Source organism: Hyaena hyaena, unplaced genomic scaffold (assembly GCF_003009895.1).
Source record: "Hyaena hyaena isolate Hyena2069 unplaced genomic scaffold, ASM300989v1 scaffold_208, whole genome shotgun sequence".
Lineage (NCBI taxonomy): Eukaryota > Metazoa > Chordata > Mammalia > Carnivora > Hyaenidae > Hyaena > Hyaena hyaena.
In genome coordinates, this window is record NW_024080839.1 from 821,188 (window position 1) to 828,803 (window position 7,616).

Below are 7,616 nucleotides of genomic sequence, written 5' to 3' on the forward strand. Positions count from 1 at the left end.
TGGGCATGGAGGAGGGCACTTTGGGGATGAGCACTGAGTGTTATGTGGAAACTAATTTGACAATAAACTATTTGTAAAAAAAAAAAAAAGAGTCTGTTTTTTACTTTGTCTCTTTTTTCTCCTTTGTTCACTTGTTTCTTTTCTTTAAAAAAAGTTTTTTTAAGTTTGTTTATTGTGAGGGATATAGAGACATAGAAGGGGCGGGGGGCAGGGGGAGAGAATCTGCACACTGTCATAGTGCAGAGCCGAATGTGGGGCTCGAATTCCTGAACCACTAGATCATGACCTGAGCTGAAATCAAGAGTCAGCTGCTTTAACTGACTGAGCCACCCAGGCGCCCCTATTTTCTTCTTTTTAAATTTTATTTATTTATTTTGACAGAGAGAGGGAGGGGCAGAGAGAAGGCAAGACAGGATCCCTAGCAGGCTCCGCACTGTCCGCGCAGAGCCTGACTCAGGGCTCAAACTCACAAACTGTGAGATCATAATCTGAGTGGAGATCAAGAGTCAGATGCTTAACTGACTGAGCCACCCAGGCGCCCCTATTTTCTTCTTTTTAAATTTTATTTATTTATTTTGACAGAGAGAGGGAGGGGCAGAGAGAAGGCAAGACAGGATCCCTAGCAGGCTCCGCACTGTCCGCGCAGAGCCTGACTCAGGGCTCAAACTCACAAACTGTGAGATCATAATCTGAGTGGAGATCAAGAGTCAGATGCTTAACTGACTGAGCCACCCAGGCGCCCCTATTTTCTTCTTTTTAAATTTTATTTATTTATTTTGACAGAGAGAGGGAGGGGCAGAGAGAAGGCAAGACAGGATCCCTAGCAGGCTCCGCACTGTCCGCGCAGAGCCTGACTCAGGGCTCAAACTCACAAACTGTGAGATCATAATCTGAGTGGAGATCAAGAGTCAGATGCTTAACTGACTGAGCCACCCAGGCGCCCCTATTTTCTTCTTTTTAAATTTTATTTATTTATTTTGACAGAGAGAGGGAGGGGCAGAGAGAAGGCAAGACAGGATCCCTAGCAGGCTCCGCACTGTCCGCGCAGAGCCTGACTCAGGGCTCAAACTCACAAACTGTGAGATCATAATCTGAGTGGAGATCAAGAGTCAGATGCTTAACTGACTGAGCCACCCAGGTGTCCCTGTTTGTTTTGTTTCTTAAATGCCATAAATGAATGAAGTCATATGGTATTTGTCTTTAGAAGAAAAAAATTTTTAAAGGATTTAGAAGTTTCCGTTAATATGAGGTACAGAAAGAGAAGAAAGAAAATGGAAGACTGGCATTTATCAAAGAAATAATACAAAAATGTGTCCTAGAGCAGAAGGACATGAGTCTTTATTGTGTCTCCCAAAGAGTGAAAGAGAAAGCACTAGAAATGTCAGTATCTTAGGCCTTCAGAGGTCCACAATAATGAGGGTGGTGGACCATTTCAGAATGGAGTCCTCCTCCCCTGTGATGGAAGGTCAGTATCTAAAATTAATTTTAGGGGCACCTGGGTGGCTCAGTTGGTTAAACTTCTAACTCTTGGTTTTGGCTCAGGTCATGATCTCATGGTTTTGTGGGTTGGAGCCCCATGTCAGGCTCTGCATTGGTAGTACGGAGCCTGCTTGGAATTCCCTGTCTCCCTCCCTCTTCTGCCCCTCCCGCACACACACTGTGTCTCAAATAAAGAAATAAACTTAAATAAATAAATAAAATTAATTTTTAAATAACCCTATAAAAACATTGTTTAGAAATATGGCTGTAAATTTGGGTAAATGGCTGAAAGAATTTAGGATAGTTACCTGGTAAACAGGACTGGGATCAGAGCAGGGAACTACTGTTAGAATTATGAGCCTTTTAGTATTATGTCTTTTTAAAACTATAGACTTTTTTTATTTTATTTCATTTTATTTTATTTTATTTTATTTTAGTAAGCTCTGTGCTCAGTCTGGGGCTTGAACTCACAACCTTGAAAGTCCCATGTTCTGCCAACTGAGCCAGCTAGGTGCCTTTAAAACTATAGACTTTTATTGCTTTGGAAAACAGTAAATAGTATTAACAGAAACCTCTCTAGCCTCCCTGCTCCTTTTGCCTGCAAATATGCCTTAAATCTCCACAGCCTTCTTTCTAAAATCAGGCCTCCTCCTGCCTTCTGATCTCTTTATCAGCCCTCTCTTCCCAGTCTCCCACAGCCTGCACACCAATTATGTATTCCTTTATGAATACGGATTGAGCACCTACTGTGAGCTAGTGGCTGTAGATAGATGAATAAGAGACCTTCCCCATCCTCACTAAATGGTCTAATAGTAGAAACAGATGCATAAAATATAAGCACTTCCATGCATTTGATACATAAACAAAAGTATGGGCAATGGCCTGTTCTATGCGAATCCAAAAGAAAGAGCAACATGTTGCACACATTTCTCTCTTATTCAGAGCTCCATGCCCTTGATGATGCTGATTTGTGTGTTTCAGGGTTTTGGCTGTACAGAAGGACAACATGAAACTTCCTCTTACCAGTCCTGCCCTCTCCCTCCTCCCGGAAACAAAGGCTTTTTCTTTCTTGCTCTCCAATCACTCTGTCCATTGTGCTCTGATTCTCTCTTACTCAGCAAGCATTGTAAGATAACAATTAAGAACTCCAGCTCTTGAGTGGAGAAGATTCTGGCACTTCCTAGATATGGGACAGGGCAGGCTACATATCTTCATGTCCACCTGCTTCATTTATTAGATGGGAAAATAAAATAGAATAGGGTTGTTTTGAATATTATATGAGATAATTCATGGTAAACACTTGGAACATAGTGAGTCATGTGAGTCTCCCCTATTGGCTGCATTCCTGAGGAGGACAAGGATTGTATCTGATTCAGCTTTTTGTCACTGAGGTCCAGTTGAGAGCTTGCAACCTGCAAGGCACCAGTTTGCCATGATGATACAGGAAGAAAGAAGATGTTGGTCTAAGCGGATTTAATGGAGATTGTGGGAATTGAACTGGTGTTAAAGGATGGATGACATCTAGCCAGGTGGTGGGAGTAGCCAGTGCAAAAAGTCCGTCATTAAGAAAGAGTGTGTGGGAGCCAGTGAGGCAATCATCTTGCTTACAGAGAGGGTGTGCAGTGGCTGAATGGGAGATAAGTTGGTACATGGGATAAAGTTGTGAGCATAAACACAGGCAGAGGTATTTAGACCTTAGGTGGTAAACAGGTCCTCAGTAGGCTCTTAAGAATAATGCGACAATACTAATACTTAAGGAATGCTAGTGTGTAAGTTAGCAGGAACGCAAGGCTCCCTCTCGCAGTCACCACACCTGATGCGTCACCACAGTTGGTATGGAGCTAAGTGAAAACATGCATCTGAGGTTTAGCAATGAAAAGGAAATAAGAGATGAATCAATGGCTACCTACAAGAAGCAATGGAGTCAACCAAAGGTAAATTTGGAAAGGAGAGCGGATTTAGAAGAAAAGTGGGAGTGCAACATTCCTTTTTGAAATCAGCAAATACTTATTGAAAAGAATATTTACTGAGCTTCTAGTCCATGCGGAGCACTGCTGAGTACTGTGATGAATGCAGAGTTCTCTCTCTTCAGGTAGAGGCAGTAATATAGGCACACAAATCTCCATGCACTGGAAGGAGCGTGCTAATGCTGGGCGAAAGAGAAGACGAGTAAAGAACAGAGCATTTCAGTAGTCCAGAAACTTTTTGTTCTCAGGACCCCTCTACACTTTTAAAAATTATTGAGGACCCCACAGAGCTGTTGTTTATATGTGTTATGTCTATCGATACTTACGTATTTGAAATCAAAATAAAAATTTTAAATATTTACCTATTTTTTTTAATGTTTTATTTATTTCTAGGGGAGAGAGAGAGAGAGAGAGAGAGCGTGAGCAGGGGAGGGTCAGAGAGAGAGGGACTCACAGACTCTGAAACAGGCTCCAGGCTCTGAGCTGGCAGTCAGCACAGAGCCCGACGCGGGGCTCGAACCCACGAACCGCGAGATCATGACCTAAGCGAAAGTCGGACGCTTAACCGACTAAGCCACCCAGGCGCCCCAAATATTTACCTATTTTTAAGTAACAGCATTAAAGCTATTACATGTTAACCTAAGTAGCATTTTATGAATAATGTATTTAAAGCATGTAGTCATGGGGCACATGGCTGACTCGGTGAGTGGAGAGTGTGACTCTTGATCTCAGGGTTGTGAGTTCAGGCCTTACGCTGGGTGTAGAGATTACTTAGATATAAAATCTTTTTTTTTTTTTTTTTTTTTGAAAGAGAGGGAGTAAGCAAGGGAGGGACAGAGGCAGAGGGAGAGAGAGAGAATGGTAACCAGTTTCCACACTTGGCATGGAGCCCAATGCAGGGCTCAATCTCATAACTGTGAGATCATGACCTGAGCAGAAATCAAGAGTCTGTTGCTTAACCAACTGAGCTACCCAGATGCCCAAAATAAAATCTTAAAAAAAAAAAAAAAAAGGTAGGGGCACCTGAGCTACTGAGTCAGTTAAGTAGCGGACTCTTAGTTCAGCTCAGGTCATGATCTCACAGTTGTGAGATGGAGCCCTGTGTCAGGCTTCATGCTGATAGCAGGGAGCCTGCTTGGGATTCTCTCCCCCTGTCCCCCCCCCCCCCCCCCCCCCCCCNCCCCCCCCCCCCCCCCCCCGCTCACGCTCTTGCCCTCTCTCTCAAAATAAATAAATAAAAGTAAAAAATAGGTACTAAGAAGAGTTGCTCTGTTTTACATATTTGCACATCTCCTTAATGTCTGGCGTATAGAAGACACCTGTATTCTCATACATGCCTCTGCCTTTTAGTCAATTGCGATATGTTCTTTGTTTTGAGTATTTGAAGAAAATCTCCTCTCATACAGATATGGAGATGGAGTAGGAAAAGGGAGGAATTCTCAGGCTCCTTGAATGGGTCTTGGAGATCCTCAGGGGTCCTTCACCCATATTTTCAGAATCCTTTTTCTAGATGGTAATCACTCATTAAACCTTCCAGTTAGGTTAACTAGAAGGAATTTTTAGATAACTACCCACACTCCCAACACCAGTGAGGGCTAATAGAAAGGGAGTGGGACTTGTGATAGAGTTTTAAAAAATAATGTCTCCTCAAAAGATACACATGAAGAGAAAGTTGCCCTTCTACCCCTTTCTCTCACCCACCCAGATTCCCATGCAGGAAGCAACCGACATACCAAATTTTTGTCTTTCCTGCCAGAAATATTCAGTGCCTCTATCAGCATATGACATACAACAGCCCCTTGGCAATATTCCTTAGATATTTATTCATATATACATATAAAACATACATTAGTTTATAATCTGCTTATTGTGGATATGTCATAATTATTTAATTTTCTTTTATTACAAACAATGCTGTAAATAACCTTTGCTCATGCATCTTTATGCATATATCTTTTGCATAAATTATTAGAAACAGAATTTTTGGATCAAAGGGATGTGCATTTTACATTTTGATTGATACTGCCAAACTTGGCCACTATAAAATATTTGTTCCTCGAACCATATACACTTCAATGTATTATGAAATTGTTTTAGCTTTGTCAACCAATAAAAGAAAAAGTGCTATTGCTGAGTCAGATGCTTAACCAACTGAGCCTGCCAGGCCTCACCCCCCTCATTTGTAGAAACTTTATGTAGGAGGGCAATGCTGGAAATGGGCAATTCTGAGGGGCACCTGGGTGGCTCAGATGGTTAAGTAGCCAACTCTTAATTTAGGCTCAGGTCATAATCTCATGGTTGGTCATGAGTTCAAGCCCCGCAATGGACTGTGTTCACAGCATGGAGCCTATTTTGGATCCTCTGTCTCCCTCTCTCTGTCCCTCCCCTGCTCTCTCTCTCTCAAATAAATGTTAAAAAAAAAAAAAAAGGTTAAAAAAATAAAGACATGCATTAAATTTTAATGCTGTTGGAAATGGGAGGTTCTGGCAAGCCTCAAGATACACAGTATGAAGACCAGCAAATACGGGGAATATGCTGAAAGGGCAGGTTAAATGACGTAGAAGACCAGCATTTTCTTTTCTTTTCTTTTTCTAATATTTTTATTTATTTCTAGGAGAGAGAGACAGCGTGAGCAGGGGAGGGTCAGAGAGAGAGGGAGACACAGACTCCGAAATAGGCTCCAGGCTCTGAGCTGGCAGTCAGCACAGAGCCCGACGCGGGGCTCGAACCCACGAGCCACGAGATCATGACCCAAGCGAAAGTCGGACGCTTAACCGACTAAGCCACCCAGGCGCCCCAAGGCCAGCATTTTCTATTTCACGTATTTTATGGGCCTGTGCTTCCTAGGCATTCCTGACTGGCATAGTGATCTCCGTGCTGGAGTTTGCAGGGTAACTCACTGAGGTTCAGGGACAAAATATTAGAACTTGGATTTAAATTTCCTTTTTACTGGGACACCTGGATGGCTCAATCAGTTGAGCGTAGGATTTCAGCTCAGGTCATGATGGAGTTCGTGGGTTCAAGCCCTGCATCAGGCTCTGTGCTCAGAGCCTGGAGCCTGCTTCGGATTCTGTGTCTCCCTCTCTCTCTCTCTGGCCCCCTCTCAAAAATAAACATTGCATTTCTTTTTCACTTAAAAACAGGAAATTTATTTTTACTAATATTCAATTGATAGAATGCCACTTGCATCTTTACTCAGTCCGAAGGTCAGATGGTTACACAAGATGGCGGCTATCCAGGAACAAGAGCAGGAATTCAGGGGTCACTCTTCTGCGTTTGTTCCTTTTTAGCACATTGTGATGGATTGTACAATGGTAAAGAAAAAGATTTACCATCATAATATCTAGTTGTAACTACACTAACCTCACAAAATGGTTATTGGTGCCCTGCCAAGATCTCTTTCCTGGTCGGTCATTAAACCCATTCCCTGGATGCTGTTGATTCTTGGCTGCTAACAACTCATAGGTATACCCTTCTGCATGCAGGAATTGCCCTGAAATGATAGGAGCCACCTAATCAGAGAGGTGGGGCACTACCGCTGCCCTCCCACCCACACCCCAGGCGACCTGTAGCTGATGACCAAATGTAAGGTTTGCCTCCTTTCCTCAAAGTGAGATGACTTCCTGGTGCCATCCATACCCCAGAGCTCCTTGTGGGATCAGACTAAGGATGAACTTGAACTGAACCCACCACTTTGCCTATCCCTGTTCTGTTTTCCTTACTGCCTTACAGATTTCATCCTGACACTGCTCTCTCAAAAAATAATCACTGGAATCCTCATCTCAGACTCTGCTTCTTAAGAACCTGGCCTAACACAATAAACATATGATTTTAAAATAGTCATGGGATGCCTGGGTGATGCAGTCGGTTAAGCATCCAACTTCAGCTCAGGTCATGATGTCACAGTTTGTGAGTTTGAGTCCCATGTCAGGCTCTGTGCTGACAGCTCAGAACCTGGAGCCTGCTTCGGATTCTATGTCTCCCACCCTCTCTGCCCCTCCCCCCGCTCACACTCTGTCTCTGTCTCTCTCTCAAAAATAAGCATTTTTAAATATTTAAAAACAAAAAAACAATAAAATAAAACAGTCACGAAAAGAAGACAAGAATTGAAAAGATCAGTAATACAAAAGCAACGACAAAATGGCAAATAGATTTTTCTCACTTCCAGTA